Here is a 21,183-nt window from a genome sequence, read left to right as displayed (position 1 = left end):
TGCTGGGTAAGATTAGAGGATTAAACCAACTGTATGCTAAATACTCTGTGCTAAAGAGAGCTGTGCCGGGATTTGGTATGCAGAGATGGCGGTGACATCGCCCAGAGCCCGTGCAGCAGGACCTGCTCAAACTTCAGAATTCACAATCACAGCTTATCCAGATTTTCCATACGCCGTCGAGGTACGAACTCCGATCCCTCTCCAGCTTCAGTCAAGCTTACTCACTAAGCACTTGAACCCAACAGGCAAACCCTGCACAAGCAGCACTTATCCCAGAGCGCCGGCATCACGAGAGGTGCTCAGACCTGCTGTGCTTTGTGGGGACACAGAGTGGCCATCGTACCCTCCTGCAGTGCCACGCCAGATCTCACTGCACTCCACACAGTTCCACACACACACATCTCAGCTGCCCCTGACCAGCAGCACGTTCAAACACTTCTTGTTGACAGTGCAGAAATGACAGACACGGAACTCTCAAAGTTGTCTTGGAGCAGAAGCACTTTTTCTTTTGGCCTGACAAAGGTGTCTGTGATGTTTAATTCATTAACGTGTAACAGCCACAAGACCTTGGGAGGAGCAGCATGGGAACAGTATTTAGAGAAATGCTGGCACCTAGCAAAGGTTTGCTCCCCAAACATTTGAAAACTACGAGACTTCACCAGCGTGAAATCCCTCACTTCCATCTCCTGCTTATCATTAAGCTTGGAAAAGACCACTGGGATCCCCAAGGCCAACCCCACATTGCCCCCACTGACCACATCCCTCAGTGCCACATCTCCATGCTCCCTGAGCACCTTGAAGGATGGTGACCTCCCACCTTTCTGGGCTGCCTGTGCCAATGCATCACTGCCCCTTTGGAGAAGAAACCTTTCCTACTTCCCAAGCTGATGGCACAGGGCAGCCAGGTGCTGTCACTCCAGCTCTCTGTGATGGTGCCTCACTCCAACGTTGCACGGAGGCAGCTGGCACAACAAGGGCATCTGTCAGCATAGCTGACAACACCATAATGCTGCCAGAGAGCTAAATGGAGAGGCAGGGACTTTCAGCTTTTTAACCCAAGGATGAATTTGGCCCTGTACGTTACAAACACTGAGTCATAATCTTCCCCACAGCGGGTGGTTGGAACAAGGCTGCTTCCCAAAGGCCAGCCTGGTTCTCACACACTGCACTGTGCTGCACATTGCTCCGGGCTGCCTGTCCTTTAGATTCCCCCACGTGTATTGAGGTGAAGTGGCTGCAAATACAACGGCTGCTTTCTCCTTGAGAATCCCTCTGCTGTGACATGGGTACCCTCCCTTCCCAGCAGAGTGCTTCCCATGAGAACACAGCAGGTGCTCACAGGGGCAGCGGGAAGAAAAGGGGGATGGATGTTTTATTATATTACGCATTTCTATTCCACCTTTGTTGTCTCTTTCAGTAGCTCACGTCTGTTTTATTCCAGGCTCGGGGCCCCATCAAACTCTCAGGCTCCAAAGGGGTAAAGAAACTGACCGGATGACGCCAACCTCTGAAGATGCACCCAATGTGATAAAAGAAGTGCAGCTATTGAAACGTCTCCCTTCAATACGGTTATTGTGTTGCTAGGTTTCCATCCAGACACACAGCTGAAAAGAGCAATCAAAGGAAGCTGATGCTGCGGATAATATCTTTATCAACACTTCACAAGGTGGCTGGGCAGGGAGAAGGGTCCCCTGAGCAAAGTTCTACTGGTGAGGATAGAGAACTCATTTCAAGAGCTCACCCACGTTTTCCTTTGAAATTGTTTAAGAAAACAAAAACAACAACAATGATAAAAACAAAAAACAAAAAACCCAGAGCTTTTCTGGCAGCAGCTCCGTGTGTGCACGTGTGGCTGTGTGGCACCACGGCTGTTTATTCTGCCATTGGAATCGCAGCAGCCCTCCCTCCCCAAGCCACAGCTCCTCATCCCACCTACCCAGAGTCTCTCCTCACACCACCACGAGGGCACTCAGCCCATTTGAGGAACCTGCCCGCACATCACATGAAACCCAACAGGGGATGCGATCCCCACAGCTGCACGAGCTGCTAAGCAGCACACTGCTGTGTCTGTGCACAGGAGCACGAGCAGCTCGGGATGCTGAGGATGTGCCCGAGGGGCCGCAGCCCCCACCTCATCCTCCTCCCATCTCTGAGCATTTCGGCAGCACCCACAGCCCAGCAGCTCCCACCCTTTCCAAGCACTCAAAGCACTTTCCCATATCTCAGTGCTCTGCCCCGCAGTCCTGCTCATTTCGGGGATGTGGTGAGCGATGAGGGTCAGCAAGGGCTGCCCATCAGATCACCAGACACACAACACCATGGCTGGGTTTTCTCCAGGTTCCCTGTTTTCTTTCTCTTCTTTATGCTGGGTGACTTTGGAGTGCTGGAACAAAAAGGGCCCCAGAGCAGGCTGTACATCGGGACAGTCCCTGAGCAATGCGGGGCTCCTACAAAACGACCCGGGCTTTCCAGGTAGGAAAAGCCCAATCAGTACAAAATAGAAAGGCCACCCTGCACCAGGGTGCACCACACATCTTCTGGACATTGGACAACAGCTGTTGGGGAAGGTGGGGTAAAAGAGGACCCACCGACACCCCCGAGCTCACAGGGACACAGGGACGGGGCAGCTCAGTGCTGGCATCCAACTTTTCCCCCCCCCATAGAGAAGCACGGCGCTGCGGGCGCAGCTCAATGGGCGCATTGTGGAAACAGCCTCCGGGGAAACGCTCTCTTTTGTGCATATTCATCAACTCCCGTGCTCGCAGGGAGAAAGAGTTGGCCGAACACACACAGCCGAGGGATTTAATTGGAAACAAAGAAAGAAAAGGAGGAGGGGGGAGAGGAGGGTTGGAGGGGGCTAGGGGAAAAAAAAAGTGAACTGAGGAAGAGGAGGAAAAGGGAAGAGGAGGAAAAGGGGCTGCGAGAAGCACCGCCCGCCCCGCGGCCTGGGGAGCACAGCGGACCCCCGAGGACCCCCCCGCAGAGCCGCGCCGCGCTCCCCCCGCCCCGCACTCACCTCCGCAGCCGCGGAGCCGCTCTCCCCTGCAGCGCTCCCTCCCGCAGCCCGCACCCCGCCGCCGTCTCTCCTCCGTTCCTCTCCTTTCCTCTCCTCTCCGCTCCTCCGGGCTCCGAACGCGGCCCTCCGGGGGGAGGTGGGGCGGTTGGCCGTCAGCCCCCGGCGCTGCGCTGCGGTACCGCGCGGAGCTGCGCGGAGCTCACCGAGCGCTGCCGCCCCTCCGGGCTGCGGGCGGCGCTGCGGCCGCGCTATAAAGCCTGCCCCGTGCGCGGCCCCCCCACCCCCATCACCCCCCGCAACCGGCGCCGAGGAGGGCGAACCCCGACGGAGCGATGCCCGGAGGGTGAGGTGATGTCGGGAGGAGGGAACGCGGTGCGATGCGGCCGTAGGGGCAGCACCCCGAAGTGTCGAGAAGTTGTGCGGGCAGCGCTGCGGGTCCCGTTCCGCCTCCCGAGGTGTGCGATGTACCGCGGCTCCCCGGTACCCTACCGGAGAGATAAACGCGTTCCCAGGCTGAGCTGTGGGCAACAAGCCCGGTATTCGATAGGATTCGATGGGAATCTGCACAGCCGGAGGAGACTGACTGCAGACCTCTGCCTTGGCTTTCGGGAGCGCAGTCATAGAACCACAGAATGGTTGGAAGGGACCCTAAAGGCCATCAGGTCCAGCCCCTGCACTGAGCTGGGAGACCCACAGCTCCATCAGTGCTCAGAGCCCCATTCCCTGACCTTGGGTGTCTGCACCACCTCTCTGTGCAGGCTGTGCAGTGCCTCACCTCCCTTCTTCCTTACATCCAACCTGAGTCTCCCCTCTGTTAGCAGGAATCCGTTTCCCTGTCCCATCACCACACACCCTGCTGCAGTCTGTCCCTTTTTCTTACAGCCCTTCAGACACACAGGCCGCTCTCCGCTCTCCCTGCAGCCTTCTCTGCTCCGTGCTGCACAGCCCCAGCTCTCACCCTGTCCTCACGTTCCATCCATCAGAGCAGTTCTGTGGCCCTTCTCTGGATGCCCTCCAACAGGTCCACGTCTCTCCTGTACTGAGGAGTCCTTGATAAAGACATCCCCGACTACAGGGGCTTTGCTCTGTGCTGACAGGAGGTCTCTAATGACTGCTGCAGACCCCGCTCTTGCATTTTTTTATTGGTTTTGGAGAGAGGGGGAGAAGAGCTGAGTCTCAGTTCCCCCATCCTTGCCCTGTTCCAGAGTGGCCATAGACAGCGTGGGTACCATTATGTGGGCAAATTGCTCAACAGCTGCCTGATGGGAACGGCTCCGAATCAGGCTGTATTACAGAGCTGACCTGAGGGTGTTCAGCCCAATATTTGTGCTTATTTGACTGTGCTGAGGATATCTGCCACCCCACTTTTTAGGCAGATTTGTCCATTAAATAACAAACAGGGTACAGCACAGTACAAAGTGTCCATCACTGAGTGTCTGCTGGTGTCATCGTGTTCCTTCTGATGCATCACCCAATGTGAACAGGAAGCCAGGCAGACAAAGCCAGACCATCATCTTCCTTGTAGGCTCCAAGGAATACAAATTTAATGAGGCTCCTGGAGTAAAATTGCATTCCACCAGCTTAGTGCATTTCTGCCAGTGATGGAGGTTTCTGCAGAGGAGGTGATGCTGATGGGTTAGCAGTTTTGTTGCAAACTGCCAGCGTACAGTAAGGGGAAAAATCACTTTTCTAACTCTGGCAGCGATATGAGGGACAGGAATCAATCAATCACACAGCAGAGCCAACAAAGAGCAGGGAGGGAGCAGCCTGGTCACACAGACAGTCACACAGCCCCTGCTCCCCTCATAGAAACATAGAACCACTAAGGTTGGAAAAGACCTCTAAGATCATCCAGCCCAACCCCAACCATCCCCACCATGCTCACTGACCACACCTCCATGGATCCTGACCACCTCCAGGGATGGGGATGGGGACTCCACCACCTCCCTGTGCCAATGCATTACCTAAGAGTGCAGCTCTGCATGCCTGCCTTCACACTTCCTTCTCCTCCCCTCAGTGCTCAGAGCATCGGTCCCCAGCCACGACCATTTCCTTGTTGATGTGCTCAGCAAAACAACTCGTGTTGCTAATATGAATAAATAGTTCATTACCAGCTTACATCAGCCACGCTGAGTGTTTTACTCAGACACACGTAAGAACTGCACATGAGCAGCAGTATCTGCACACAAACACAAACTGTACCAAACTGTAGGTACGCTTCTCGCTCATTTCTCACCCATTGGGGTTGGGAAATGGAAAGCAAACATCTTCCCCTGTATTTGCACTTTCTGACCTTCTCATTCCTTCAGTGCTGCCTTCCACACCAACATCAGCCACCGTCACCATCCCATGTGCTTATATTTATGACCCCTCTTTGAAATTCTGACTGCTCATCTATGCAGAATAAAACTACCTAGGCAATCTTTCCAGCTCAGGTACTCATTACTAAAGCATTAAATAATGCCAGGCAGGCTCTCTCAGGCCTTATAAATTTTATCTGGGGGCTTTCAGCTTCCACAAGGTCTATCAGTGCCTGATTGCATGAAGGCTCTCCACTTTGGGCCTGAGTGCAACCATACAGTGTGCAGGACTGGGCAGTAACTCAGCTCCAAACCCCTATTAGAGGAACAACCACGTGCACCAGTACAGGTGAAGGGCTAAGCTGCTGGAAAGGAGCTCTGCAGAAAAGGACCTGCGTGTCCTGGTGGCCAACAGGGTGACCACAAGCCAGCAGTGTGCCTTGGTGCCCAAGAGGCCAATGGGACCCTGGGGTGCACGGCACAGAGCATGGCCTGCAGAACGAGGGAGGTTCTCCTCCCCTCTGCTCTGCACTGGGGAGGCCACATCTGGAACACTGAGCCCAGTGCTGGGCTGCTCAGATCAAGGCAGGCAGGGAGCTGCTGGGGAGAGCCCAGGAGGGCTACAGAGAGATCGGGGCCTGGAGCATCTCCTGTGTGAGGAAAGGCTGAGAGCCCTGGGGCTGTTCAGTGTGGGGGGAAGAAGGCTGAGAGGGATCTGAGCAACACTTAGAAATGTCTGCAGGGTGGGAGGCAAGCGGATGGGGCCAGGCTCCTTCCTGTCCTATTTGAATTTGTGTTACTTGTTTCCTGGTGCCTTCCTGCCAGAGAGCTGGGACCCTTCTTCCCCACCTTTCCTAACCCACACATCCTGCTGGACGGACCATTAGGGGAAGTGCATTTCCTGTCCATGCACAGAACTAACAGAGCCACACCACGTGTTTACAAACCTCAGCTCCGAACCCAACAACAAAACAACTCCTGGCTGCTCCTGGGCAGGACCTGCATCGAGCTGCCAGCCGAATATTTCGTACACGAGCGCTCAAAAATTATGTTCAATATCTCCCAGATGCAGAAACAATCCCTTCCCCTCTGAGCACAGCGGTGAGGGCACACAGCCAGCCAGCCCCCTCTGTTATTGGACAACGCTTCCTGTATATTTCACGAGAGCCAGATGGCACCATCTGAACAGCAGTGAGCCCGGAGCCTGCAGCCACAGCAGCCAAAGGGAAGCGTGCCCTGGTCATGCACAGCACTGCTGGGGCTGGGGGCTCAGCTGCAGGATGGAAGTTGCTCTGTTTAATGGAGTTTAAGGCTTGCAGGCTGCATTGGTACCCCACAGCTTGCACCCGAACCAAGCGAGCATCCTCACCCCAACGTCTCTGCACTCCATGCACAGAGTGTGGGAGCCCAAAGTGCTGTGCCTCCTGTGCTCGCCTTCTGCCAGAGCTTCGAAGCCCCAGGAAGCCAGGAATATTCACAACACAAACATTAGCAATAAGCACTGCACAATTTGGACAAAAATATATTGTAGGCAGATGAGAATAAGAGAGAGAATCTTTACTCTTGAGCTCTGGGAACTACTGAATAGCATTTTCCTGTGCTGGAAGTGGTGGTTTGAAAATGCAAATCAGCCTTGGGTTTTTGAGAGACATTGAGAAAAAAGACCCATGCAGCAAAGCTTTATTGTCTTGTAATGAATGCAGGATTTGCAGAGCTGCTTCGTGCCCATGAATGCACAGTGGGTGCAGGCCAGGGGCTGGAGAAGACCCAAAGCCTGTCCCCAGCTAGCTCTGCCACTGACTGTGACCTGCCCTGAAGATGACATCCTTTCTTTCAGCTCAGAGCCCTCATCAGAGGATGCAGGAAGGGAAAGGGATGAGGCCAAATCTATGCTCCTGGTGCTGTTACACATTACAGGTTATTCCGAGGTAGGAGCCAGCAGAATAAATGTAGCAGGTGTCTCCCTCCAGGGACCAATGAACTGAGATTGTGCTGCCCTGTTCTAAATGGTGTTTCTCTGGTGGATGCTGTTCAAAATTAGGTATTGCTATTGCTATTCCTATTGCTGTTTCTATTGCTATTCCTATTGCTCTTTCTATTCCTATTACTATTTCTGTTCCCATTCCTATTCCTATTTCTATTCCTATTCCCATTCCTAATCCTATTCCCATTCCTAATCCTATTCCTAATCCCATTCCTAATCCTATTCCCATTTTCTATTCCTATTTCAGCCCATCCTTGGCATTTAGGTCACTCTTATTTTGCTATAGAGCTGATTTCCTCCTTGAGCCCCAGAATATGTAGAATCCCTCCTCAACTGCTCAACTTTTCTTCTTCACCTTTGGAGCATCAAAAGAAGATGACAAAATCAAAGTAAACCATTCACACACTGAATTGAGGGTGCACACCCACGATCACTTTGGAAACACCACGAGATGCTACAATCTCTTCAGCTACTGGAGAACCAAGGGAGCTTACAGAAGTGGGTGAAGCAAAAATTTCCATAAAAGAGAAAGGATTCCCAGGGAAGAAACAAATAAAGGCAAAGTGCTCGAAAAATTCCTAGAGAACAAAAACATTCCCAGGAAGGCTGCAGGTCAGAAATGATTCTTGGAAAGCAAAAGCTTTCTCTCCTGGTGTAAATCACCATGGGCAGTATGTGGGAAATGTTCCAGCAAACGAACCCAGCACACATTCTGGTCTAATGATTAATGCAGGAGAAGATGTCACTCCAATTCCGCACATTGGAATCAGGTATTTTTCCTGTTAATGTTAATGTCACTCCTCAGGAATAAAAAAATTAAGTGCTGGGGGAAATACAAGCCAACTTCATAGGTGCTATAAATCAACGCCATTCAGTCCCAGGAGTTGGACTCAATGATCCTCACGGGTCCCTTCCAACTCAGGATATTCTGTGACAAAGGAAGATATGCGCCCTCTGGGAGGTGCGGCTGCAGCAACACCTCTGGTGATTGCATTTGGTGCCATGCCCCTATTTACAAACACAAACAGCCAAAACGCAGCGATAGGGAAAAGCTGAACCGTAGATAAACCCAGACGGGTGGATTGAACAGAAACAGACAGCGTGGAAAACAAGAAGATGGAGAGAGAGATTTAGGACTGAACTTAATACTTCTGTGATTTATTTGCATTTAGCTCAGGCGACGTGTGTGGCTTGGGTTTTACTTGTTTGTTTTGCTTCCCAGACTGCCTTTGGTACTGGCAGAGAATTATTTTATTGACGTTTCAGTCCATGGGAGGTTTTGGAAATTTATTGTCCCTGGGGAAAAACGAGGAGAGTTTCATTCAATCCTGTCAAAGTTTTGCAAATCCTGAAACTCTAAAGACAAAGAAGACGTGAAGTCGCCTGGATCTCCTCCCTAGAGCAAAACCCAGCTTTGCCTCCTCACAGCCAGAAGACCAAAAGCTACCAGCATCCTCTGACTGTGCTTTGCATGAGGACATTCTGCAAATTATGGCAATGCTGCCCATCCAGCCTTCCTGCAACAGATGGCAAAGCAGTGAGAACGGCCACAGCCGGTGGGTGGTGTGGATGTGTTTACTTTAATAAAGCCCAGAGATTAAAGGTCCACCAGTGCCCATCAGCAGTCTGTTACATTCATTCATTTATAATTATTTCCCATTTTTCCCTGCAGTTACATTTTAGAAATGTTGTTACTTGGATCCCTAAAACCATCCAATGTAACTGATGTGATTGCCTCAAAAGAGGGTATCCAGGATCTCTCCCACTGCCCCCTTTGCAATCCAAGCCCTGGCATCAATCCGTGGGACACTCAGCCCCTTTCAGCCCTCAGAGGCAAAACTGTCAGGAGCAAAGCAGCTGAGGGTATCAAAAATGGTAGAACAGAAGAGGACAGATGGAGGATAGCACTGGTACCCATAATCTCTGCTGAAGGTTTTGTGCAAGACGGATAGAAACGTTGCAGGGTGAGAACTTTCTTATGTCTAGCATGAAACTCAAGGGAAAAAATTGGGAAGGAAAAGAAGAAAATTGGAGTAGGAGCAAGCAGGGAGAAGCAAGAGGCTGAGGGATGGAGCTCTCCATCACCATGACTCCAAAACTGGGTGACAGACAGAGTGTCACTGCCTGCTGCTGTGGCTGTGTTTTACGACCACTCTTTGCTGCTGTTTGAGCCAAGAGTGCTGCCAACCCACCTCTGACCTCTGCTTCTGAGCCTGGCTCCCCAAATACTCCCTATTTCCAAGCAGCTTCTGCAGAGATTCTCACTCTCTGCTTCCGTAATGAGTTGCACAGCACGATACGGAATTAGCAGAATCTAAGTTATTAATTGTCTACAACAATTAGCCAGGACACCTGGGCCTTGAGGCACCTTGGTTACGTGTGGGAGCCAATTACAGCCTCATACATATTCATGCCACTTCATCCACAAACAGTGCGAGCTGCTTCCCCAACTCTTCGCTTCTCCTTTCCTCCAACGCACATCCAGCCCACCCTGAGCCATGAAGGAACAACAGCTTCCTTTTCTTTCACGTTTCACTGAAATCAAATATTTGCTGTGGATGTAATTGATGCAATTGAAATGAAGAACTAGCACATTTGACAAGCAAGATCAGAAGCGGCCCTGGCCAAGCCTTACAAGAGGAGATGGGGAGATGCTGCTGGACTTTGCTTGCTGCACTCACCTGCTGTCGATGTACCACAGTATATAGAATCATAAGGGTTGGAAAAATCCACTAAGATCACCCAGTCCAAACATCAACCCATCCCCACCATGCCTAGCAACTGTGTCATAGAATCATAAAATGATTGAAGTTGAAGAAGACCTCTAAGATCATCAAGTCCAACCATCATCCCAGCACCACCATGCCCACTATCATGCCTTACATCATCCAACTGAGTCTGATGAGAGATGTGTCTCACATTCAACCATCTTAACTATATCCAAGACCACAGCTTCCAAAATATCAGCCCCCATGGTGTAGGTCAGCATATTGCCACTGAATGTCATGGTGTTACACCAGTTTGTACTCACTGAGGAACTCAAAAGCAAATGCTTTGTGAGACATTGGGGTCCTTATCCAATGAATTATAGAATGGTTGGAGTTGGAAGGGACCCTAAAGGACATCAGGTCCAAGCCCTGCACTGAGCAGGGACACCCACAGCTCCATCAGTGCTCAGAGCCCCATTTCCTGACCTTGGGTGTCTGCACGGATGGGGCACCACCACCTTTCTGAGCAACCTGTTCCAATGGTTTCTGTCTTTTTGAGTTTCTTCATAATTCATCTGTGATTTTATGTTTCATGAAGGGGAAGCTCTAGAAACATCACCTTCAACACCTCTGCAGCACCAGGTAAGTCACAATGCCTGCATGTGTCTGGTTCTTCACTGCTACTCAGAATTTGCTCTGAGGTTACATCTATAAATATCCATCTGCTTTCCTCCTAGGGCCATACCTTCTAGGACCATACCACTGATGTGGTATTCTTGGGCATACAGTCTGCTTTTTGGGTGTTACTGCGTGGAGTCAGGAGTTGGACTTGATGATCCTTATGGATCCCTTCCAACTTGGGATATTCAGTGATTCCATGCCTTCCCCAGCGTGGTGTCAGAGCCCAGCCAAGCAGGGCCACGTGGCCCCTGAGAGCCCACTGATCCATCAGAGTGCTCCTTTAATATCTCTTTTGCAGTAGCTATCCAGGAGCTAAAATATTAAATCTACAACCTGCTCTCTGGATTTATCGTTTTGAAGGCTGTTATGACTTTTGTGGGTTTTAGAGTGCAAAATAACGTTAGGAACACGTTATTTATCTGACACACTGGAGTGACTTCTCCTCAGCCACCACTGTCTGCTGGAGAAATAAATCCCTGCTCTGTGTTTAGGAAACAAAGCTATTTCTGTCAAACAGAAGCCCAGCTGAAGCTTTTGAAAGAATCTGATTTTAATATTGCTAATGTTTGCTTTTTATTTTTGTGCACCCAAACAGCTTTCTGAAGGGGTCTGATTGATTTTGTTCTTCCAATCAGTTTTAATCATATTCTTCATGAGCTGGGATGAGGCTGGCCACAATTTTCAGGAGTGACTTATGAGTTAGGCTGCTTTGCTTCCATTATGGACAGCACCTCAGTAAAAATCAATAGCAAATTAAACCACTGTCGGCAGCGGCCAGTGAAAGAGTGACTGTGGGCTGGGAGAGGGATGGAGTTTGTATATTTCAAAATTAAAGAGAAATTGAAAAAAAAAAAGCAGTGGCCATGTTGCGAAGGTACTGGTTTGGTTTATACAGAATGCACTTCAGCATCCTGCATCACACTTAGCTTGTGACTGGGACACAGCATTGGCAACTTCTGGGAAGTGAGCACCAATGTAGTACACTGCACTGCCTGGCTCTCCCCCATTACTCCTGCTTTATGCCACCTGACACCAACCCAAAGGATATTAAGGTTGGAAAGACCACTGAGATCACCAATTCCAACCCCAACCCATCCCCACCATGCCCACTAACCGTGTTCCACAGCACATCATCTCCATGGTTCTTGAACACCACCACTGGAGGTGACTCCACCACCCCCAGGCTGCTCGTCCTACAGATTTTAGGTTTGTCCAGGTGCTCTTTAACGCCTGCTTTGTTTCCCTACAAACCCCTATTGGACAACAGAGTGATTCAAACAGCCCACAGCAATGCCTGTCAATCTGAGTATCTCAAATTATGGGCTAGGTTTATACAGAGCTCCCTGTACAATGTGATCTGTGGCTGGTAAAGGCATGCATTTTAACTCCCAACAACTCAATTTAACCTCTCAGCTCTCTGCTGCTGTCTTTCTTCCCCCTTGTCTGCTTCCTAGTTTGTAATTTTCCCCTTCCTATTGCGGGGATTCTGCCTGCTAGGAAAACTTCACAGAAGGGAAAATAAACAGATCAGTATATTCGATGTTATGCTTTCTGTTTAGAAGTTTGTTTCTCTTTCTTCCTCCATTGCATCAATATTAACATTTTGATTCATAAGCAAAATAAATAAAGACTATAAATACACTTTTTCTTCTTTTTAAATCATAAAGCTCAAAGTTAGGGTTCCCACAGCAACTGTAACTCAACCTTTATGTGCACATACATTAAAAGCAAGGAAATTACCACCCAAGGCAGCAATTGAATATGCGTGAGGGGATTACATTACTGACAGCAGAAGGACTGCGAAAGGTTGAAATCCCAGTGATGTGAAACATTTCAGCTCTTCCGTGACAAGATGTCAAAAAAAAAAGAAAAAGAAAAGATATCAGAGATCTTGATCTCCATCGACATAAATGGGATTCAATTCGCAGCAAGCAGAACTGTTTGAGAGAGGTGATGTTACCTTGATTTGTGAATTCCACTGGACTCAAAGATGCTAAGGCACTCCAGAGCCAAGGATGGTGCCAATGAGCCTGCAGTGACAGAGACACTGTATGGAGCTGATGGGTGACCCAGAGCCACGTGTGGTCGGAGGGTCTGACAAAAAGGCACCAGAACAGAGCATGAGCCCACAGAGCTGGGAGGCTCCTTGGGGGAGCTACTGCACTCACACACAACATCCAGCATCCTTCTGTCCATTCCAAGCCTATATAGAATCAGAATGGTTGGGTTGGAAAGGGTCTTACAGATCATCCAGTTTCAAGCCCTGCTGTGGGTTGGTGCCCATCAGTTCGGGTTGCCCAGGGCCCATGCACAGCCTGGGCACCTCAGGGATGGGGCACCCACAGCTCTGGGCAGTGCCAGGGCTTCACTGCTCTTTGAGTGAAGAATTTCCTCCTAATATCTAACCAGAGTCCCGGGGGCACAGATGAAAGATTGGCAGCCTCTATGGACAGGAGATCTCAGCCTCTCCAGCTCTCTTGTGCCCTGCCTGCCACAGCAGCCAGTCACTAAAGGGAAGTGTTTTAAGCACAAACTGCATCCTAGGGGACTCTGGCTAAGTTATTCTAATTATTTGTACAATAAGATGAAAGAGGGATGTGTTCCCACTTCAAAAAGGCTTTAGCCTGTGCTGATGCTCCTTTGTGAGGCCTGAGAGCTGAGAACTAATTAGTCCTAAATAATACTCCCAACAAAGGCACAGCAAGGAAGCAGAAAAGACACACACATGCCAAAACAAACAACCTCCTTTCAAATGGAAGATCAAACAGGCACCACCACTTCAGAAGGCTACAGATGCCCCAAGCAACTGGTTGGTATTTACCTTAAACAGAAACAAACATAAAAAGGGCTGCAGGGCCGTATCTCCCGAATCCTCCCCGAGCCTTTCCCATAGGGAAGGGGTTTCCCTTACATTCAGCACAGATGCTCTCATCACCATTTGCTGTCATTATCCATTGGATGTATTTTTAACAGGCTTCACAGCCAGCTCTTTTAAATAAACATGAAGGCAGTGGCTTAGCAGAATACAGCTGGAGCTTGCAGAGCATGCCATTTGATGCGTCGCGTGATGCAGGAGATGGTGTGTGATCTTACAATTAAAGGATGTATCACAGCCTGGCCCAGAAGGATTAATATAACTTCTGCTTTCATGTTTTCTGGCTGTGCAGGGCAGTGCTGGGTGCTTCGTTCACTCCTGCGCAGCTCTTCCTACCACCAGTGCTGCAAAGAAGACTCTTCCACTGCCCTCTCCCAACTCTTCAGAAGGGAAGGAGTTACCAATAACCCACTGCATGGTTTTATCAGCCAGTCAGAGGTAGTGCCAATCAAAGAAATGCCTGAGAGGACACACAACCACACCGCTTTCACCAAAGTGACTTCACACTGAGAGGTTCCTGCAAACAGACCTCAGTTCTCTGCTTGCATGCCTTGTTTTGTATGAATGCTGTGCAGTTTGATGTTTCTCTCTGAAGTCTGTATAATTGTCCTTTTCCAGGGGCACAGTCCGGGATTAGACATCTCATCACTCTGTTATGATCTGGTAATCCCACAGCTGGACTCAGCTAAATGAGTATGCATCCAATGTAAGTCATTACTGACCTCATCTTCAGCTCACAAAAGTGTCGACAGCCTGCAAAGACATCCTAAAGCTTCATCTAAGGCACCAAGAAGCCTAAACTCAACCCCTAGTCCCACTGATTTCATTCTGCCATGAGGAGCTCACCAGGAAAGACAGAAGCTGTGCCACACCTGGGTTGTTTTGGCTGCTGGAACCCCTTAGCAGTCCTGGACCAGCACCCAGCTCCACTTCTCTCCTCATTTTATATTTTGCCTTTCCTTTCTTCCCCTTTCTTCCCCCTCCCCCTCTCCTCTCTTCTCCTCTCTTCTCCTCTCTTCTTCTCACACCTGTGATTCATTAATCATGGCACAATCTGCTGCTTACACCTGGACAGTTTTGTAAGAGAGAAGATTCAGATGCTCAGAATAGCGTGTTAATAGCATCCAGGTCTTTGCTTACCCTTTTCAGAGCTGCCTGGGACAGCATACATTCAGGGAAATGGTTTGCTGTGTGTTTCTAACTCAGAAGCAGAAGTGAGGTGCTCGGTGGAGGCAGGCTCACAGGGCAAGCATATGGAGGCAGCAGACCTGGCTCCTGCATCCAGCAGCAAAAGCTAACACAGGACATCAGAGGGTCTCTGGGCTGTTGGCACCTGAAGATGCAAACAGGCACAGAATCATAGAATCACAGAATATCCTGAGTTGGAAGGGATCACTGAGTCCAACCCTTGGCTCTGCACAGCACCACCCAAAATCCAAACCGTGCATCTGAGAGCAGTGTCCCAAAGCTCCCTAAGCTCTGGCAGCTCGGGGCCGTGCCCACTGCTCTGGGGAACCTGTTCCATGGCCACAGCACTTCCAGCCAGCACCTCATCCCTGGGAACAGCAAGGTAAATGCAAGTTGCTAAATCCCCCACAGTCCTGCTTCGTCCTTGCCATTCCCCTGCTGTAAAGCAAAGCCCCCAAGGCTGAATGCCACCGTGGCACGAATTATGTTTATCATAACAAGAAACAAAGGAGGAAGAGAACAAAAGGAAAAGGAAAGAGGAGAGAAGACAAGGAAGGAAAATACAAACAGAAGAGTGAAAAGGGAGGGATATAGATAGACCCATTAATTTCCCTCTGTTTGCTCTGGGATTTAAACAACAAGCTGCTATGTCTCTGGTTTATCTTAGTTCTTCAGCTGTGAAACGTGCTGTGCTCCAGCGTCTTCTGAGCTTTAGAGATTTGCCAGGGAGCTGGGAATGAAGCAAGAGGCTCAGCAAACAGAGATAGCAGAGGCGGCTTCATACATCACACTCAGAGGAAATTCATTCCTTTCAGCGCTGCCCATGGGTGAAATTACATTATATTCTGTTTGGATAATTGGATGTCATATACCACCCGACTTCTTATAGGTTGGCATTTCCATCCCTGCAGAGGCTGTTAGCAGCATCCCAGGACAGAGGAGACAAGGGAAAGGTCCCATGAAGGGTGGAGAACACAGCAGAGGCACAGAGATGTTGGCACTGGTCTTCCAATCACAGCCATGGAGAACAGCCTCCAAGAGGAAAGGGAGGACTGACGTACTGGAGGATTCTGCTAGCACAAACACAAAGCTTTTCCTTCTTTTTTGTTAAATTTGGGTATGCAAAGCTCTTTTAATAGAAATTCAAGCCTGAATATGGGGACAGGTCGTGTTGTGGCTCCCTGTTAATCCCATAGAAATACAGCGCTTTTTCTTTTCTTTCTGTCCCTGAACATCACAGGGGAATGTGGAGTCTCCCAGCCATGCATCTCCACGTTTCACATCCACCACTCACCCTCATTTTGTTCGAAATGCCCTCAATTTCCCCCTCATTGTCTTCTCTCTCACTGCTCCTCACTCCAGTTCGTTGATGGCTGGTTGATGGCTTTTTAATAGCACAGTTAGAGTTGTCAACACAAGCCAGAGGACAATCTCATGTATCATACCATCCTGGTGCATCTCGGGAACTCCATCTGGCTCGAGCAAACTTATATTATTGAAATAATCTCTCCTCCCTGCTAGTTATTGAATCGTCTTGGCTCAATGGCCTCGCTCAATATCAACTTTTCATGCTTAATAATTAGTGCTGGAGAAAAGAGTTTCATTGAATAAGTGTTTAATGTCACACATGATTAGGAGATGCAGAGATGACCCAACTAGGCAATTCAATTTGAGGCTGCAACTGCTTAGATGAGGGACAATTAGGAACATGTTCTAGGCTGTGGATACATGCTAATGGGTGCCTGCAGGGATATTTATGGAACTACACCCCTCTCTTCCATCCCATGTATTCTTATCTGACTTCAAGGCTCAGAAACAGATGTCAGCCCTGATTTTTTCCATCTCAGTTGCACTATGCCCTCATGCAATGTACTTCTTCAGAAACCTGTGTTGCTCTCAGCAACAACTGCTGCAATACTCAGCTTGATAGAGGCACCAAGATGGGAAGCAACTTCCAACCAAGCATATTCAAATACCTCACAGCACTGAAGGCTCCAAATGTCAGCATCCCTACAGCCCCTAATAACCCCTATTACGTGCATGAAAAAATGAGATGCAGATTAAAAAAGATACAGACCAACAAATACTTTTAGGAATGAGAAAGGTGTCTAATTATTCTGAAGGATCTGGAAGTGATGGCACGGCACTCCTACAGTGTTTTTCTCCCAGTTCTGGGATTGCTGCCCTTCCTCTGCAGAATTGCCCTTTACAGGTGCTGTGCAAAAAGGGTGCTCTCCATGCCTGCAGTGCTTGAAATCCTGCCTTGCGGTATTTCCTACAAAAGTGAATTTTCTCACTTGAACTCACTGACACACCAATACACCACGTCCTCACACGTTATCACACTGCTCTTAGGAGTGAAAATAAAACAACTTTCTCAACTAAATCTACGTTCCTTCCTATCTCTGACTACCTCAGCCCTTTCCTTACAGATCCCTCTTCCTTCCAAACTCTTCAGTAAAGCACACTTAATGGGATTTGGAAAGCACCTGATAGCAGCTGTCACTCCTCTGCACCAAGTCTTCACTCTGCTCTTCCCCATAAATGAGCCCATCGATCTGTGCTCCGCAAGACGTATTGCATTCCTCTGAAACTTCTGATCTGCCTCTTTGTCCCAGAAGAGAGAATGACGAGATGAGATATGTGATCCCTGTTTACAGTGATATTTTATGTGCAGGAGATTGATTTGCTGTGATAGCCAACGACTTCCCTAGCTGGAAACCCAGCAGAGCCCTGAACAAAAAAAGACACCTGTTGGACTTCTGTAGAAAGAAATACTTTGAATTCTCAGCTACTCCAGGATCCCCAGCCAGAACTTCAGCTAAGAAGAGCCTGCAGCTTGAATAGGATCATTTCAGGAAGACCTGTTTATTCCCCACTTCTCTCATTCTGTATATTATTCATGCTAAGATGTGTCCAGTAAAGCAAGATGGCTTCTTCTGATTGCATCTTTCCAACCTGATATTCATAGACAGGTACTGAGAATAATTATCACATGCAGGCACTAAAAAGAAAAATCATTGGATGAATTAGGGACTTTATCTCACTGTTTACTTGTAGGGGTGAGAAACCCTGAATCAGACCACATTGCACATGGTAATGGAATGCAATTACCCATTCTTCTCCATTTCCAAGGTGAACAAAGTAACTTGAAAGTCCTTGGAAGGTGAAGGAGAGGGAATTAAAATCAGATTCAGAGCAAAGGGAGAAAAAGACCTTTTGAAAGAAGCAGCACTTGGTGCTTATTTTACTTGTGAAATTCCTTTAAATTCAGACATTATTTCAGAGCTTTCCAGACCCAGCAGATAATTAATGAAATTAAGGTGAGGAGTTGTCGCTAAATATTTGCTCGCACCACAGGGAGAAGAAATAGTGCTAAAAGCATCTGGACTTTTACAGGCAAATAAATCAAGAAAGAGCAGTGTCTCAATTACACAGATTCCAGAGGGGAAAAGTAACTCTCTTTATGATACAGCTTTCAGGAATTACAAAAACTCACAATTTTTCAAAAAATCCCACTGACAGCACCCAGCTTTGCGATGTTAAAAATGCTGGAATGGTCTCTAAAGCATGCTGATATCCATGACCTTGTGCTGCACTTTGCTACTGGGGCTACAGGACAGAGTAAGGCCACCCTTAGGAGCTCTGACGCTTCGCCACAGTGGGAAATGCCCTTCAGCACTGAACTATTTGTGCTGTGAGCAGCTGCTAAACCACTTGCCTGGCAGAGATCACAGTACCACAAAATGGTTGGGTTGGATGAGACCTTAAAGCCCATCCAGCTCCAATCCCGGCCATGGGCTGGTTGCCCCCTGCCAGCTCAGGTTGCCCAGGATCCCATCCAGCCAGGCTTTGGGCACCTCCAGGGTTGAGGCACTCACAGTTCTCTGGGCAGCTCCTTCTGTTCCTTCAGTCTGACCATCAGGTCTATGCCCAGCCATGATGGTTTCCTGCCTCCTCTTCTTGATTTCTTTTGCTGGGGGATGAAGAGCTCTTTTCCTCTCTGAAAGATGCCAAGGAGCTTCTCCTGAAGCTCAGGGTTCTGACTGTGCTCTTTTCCAGGCCTATACATACCTCCTGAGATCATGAACTCAACCAGAGCATAGTCACTACAGCCCAGACTGCCTCCAGTCTTAACCCCTTTAATGAGCTCCTCTGCAATGGCCCCAGGGCCCAACACAGCTGCAGGCTGGAAATGCCATCTGCTGGAATGGCACATGCAATTAGGCTAACTAAGCTGCAGACAAAACAGGAGGGTGATCAGCTCCATCCTTCAGGTCATACACTATCATCAATTGGGACCTGGGAGGAACATCCCTCGGGCCACTCTCCCTCATGCCACCAGATTTACAGTGCAGTTAGTTAGGTTCAGTACAGCTTTTCTTCTGATGTGCTTATCGTCAGGCTCAGCAAAGACAAATTAGACTTCCAATCTAGTTCTTCCATGGCAGTTCCCAGGTACATTGGGATGAATGACACGCGGTCATCCCATCTGCACTGACAGTGCTAAAAAATGGGGTCAGCTGAGAACCCAGAGGTTTTCCAGGGGTCTCGCACTCAGCCAGCAATTGCAGGTTAGTGTGTGATAGACTGAGAGGCCACATCGAGGAGACAGTTAATAAAAGCAGGACTAGAAGAATCAATGCGTTCTGACACACTGGTGACAGATTGGCGAGAGGGACAGATTTAATATCCCAGCGTTATCCTTTTCCAGCCTAAGGGCCCTGAAATTGATTGAATAAATTAAAGCACTGCTGTGGATGACACTAGAGTTAAGGTCGTATCAGCACTTCCATCTTAACTCCCTATATTCTTTCCTCTGGGGTTTTCTATTTCATGCTTTGGCACAGAAAGCTTACTCCTGTGTTACAACTTGGCCACAAACATCTCAGCTACAGCACAACTTTACTGTTATAATTGTCAAGAAGAGGTGAAAGGAAGCAAGAAAAGGAGGGAATTATAGAAGGAGAAATAGAAGTAGTCCTATCTGGTGTGCCTTTGAAATCAAAGGATAAAGAGCCACGTCAGGCTACTTCTAAAAGTACTGTGTGCTCATTCTGTGTTATGGTCAATCTCTCTTTGCAAACAGTGAGAAGAAAAATAGATTTTGAAGAGAAAAATGTACAGAGACTTCACAAAAAATTAAAGCAATTAAAGTTGTAGGCCAAATTCATCTCTGTGTAACTCGACTTGCATGCAAAATTACTCATTGTTCTGTTACTGAAAGCAGTGAAGGTAATTGCTGATGAACATTCTTCAAGTTTTATTCTTTATTATCTCCTGGTTGTCTCTCACAGTTGTCAGTAGGATTTTATGTCAAAACAAACAGATAGAGTCAGGTGCTGTGACAGAACTGGGCCCTCACTGAGTTGGTCTGATCATCAGTATTCCCAGGGCACCTCTCAGCTGGGGATGGAAGATGGGCTCTGAGAAAATACGCTCAATATTTTCTGTAAAGCACTAAACACCTTCATCTGAGGTAAAAAGCCTAACCTCTGTCCTTCAGAAATGGTGCCACGTCTCTTCCAAAACGAGATTTAAACTGTGCTTTATCATCTTCATCTTTATAAGCTCTGTCACTTTCCACAACTCCTATCTACCAACCAGCACCGGGTCACTATCATCTCCAACATCACCCAACTGCTATGCAGACATCTGCCTAGGCACAGCTGGTTAACAAATGATGGGCAGTAGACCACGCTCTGGAAGTTGTGCATTGCACACCTTTCCCCAACTGGCAATTGCCAAAAAAAGGCAGAATGGCTCCCAATAGCTGCATCCCAGCAAGCCCTATGCTGAAAAACACAGTCCGTGACTGCTGTTTTCCTTCGTGGCTTAAACTCCAAAGAGACACTTGGAAAATGTCAAGGCTTGGTGTTTAACAGCAAGGAAACAAATGCCCATTATACAGTTCAGACTGGCATTCAGCGGAGATAGAAGGCAAAACAAGCAGTGACATTCAGAGCAGGACATCATTCTGTACCCCACCCCTACGCCAGCCGAACAACGTGGGTTAAAGTCAAAGAATCTGAGTCACCCCTGCATTAATCTGGATGTTAGCCATCAGTTGATGGGGGTAAGCACGCAGTGATTCAGGCTCTCAGTGTCAGCCTGCATGGGGACTTCAATGACTCTCAGCTTGTATCTCAATCCACAGGCAGTTTGCCCATGAATTTAAACACAGAATGAACGTCAGTGCCTTCTTCTACAAATCAAAGCTTCTCATCTAAAACACTGCACTTGCATGTTAAATAGAGAATAATTACACACTCAAAGGGAGGACAAATCTAATTTGACTAGGAGGATACAGAGAAAATTAATGCAGGGCTCTGGCCGTATGGAAGAAAGCTTTTCAAAGTGGTTGAAGTAGAAGCAGGATGGGACCAGTGACTTCAGCTCTGCTCTTGAGACTCACTTCCTTGTGTGAGTCC

The 21,183-nt window shown here is 48.5% G+C and overlaps 1 protein-coding gene across 10 annotated transcripts in view; it reads right to left on the bottom strand.

Moving 5' to 3' along the window:
• Nucleotides 1-21,183, bottom strand: part of DISP3 (dispatched RND transporter family member 3) — a 114,907-nt gene that overhangs the window by 32,949 nt on the left and 60,775 nt on the right. The window contains exon 1 of one of the 10 annotated variants that reach the window (XM_031613357.2): nucleotides 3,017-3,268. The exons of the other annotated variants lie outside the window; for them this stretch is intronic. The gene's annotated coding sequence lies outside the window, so the exon portion shown is untranslated. Of the gene's footprint in view, nucleotides 1-3,016; nucleotides 3,269-21,183 lie in introns of those variants that run through there. 10 annotated transcript variants of the gene reach the window in all.

This window comes from Phasianus colchicus, chromosome 22 (genome assembly GCF_987193195.1).
Source record: "Phasianus colchicus chromosome 22, bPhaCol1.hap1.1, whole genome shotgun sequence".
In the NCBI taxonomy this organism is placed as follows: Eukaryota; Metazoa; Chordata; class Aves; order Galliformes; family Phasianidae; genus Phasianus; species Phasianus colchicus.
Note: the sequence above shows the minus strand (reverse complement) of the source record. Positions and strands in the feature narration are given on the sequence as shown.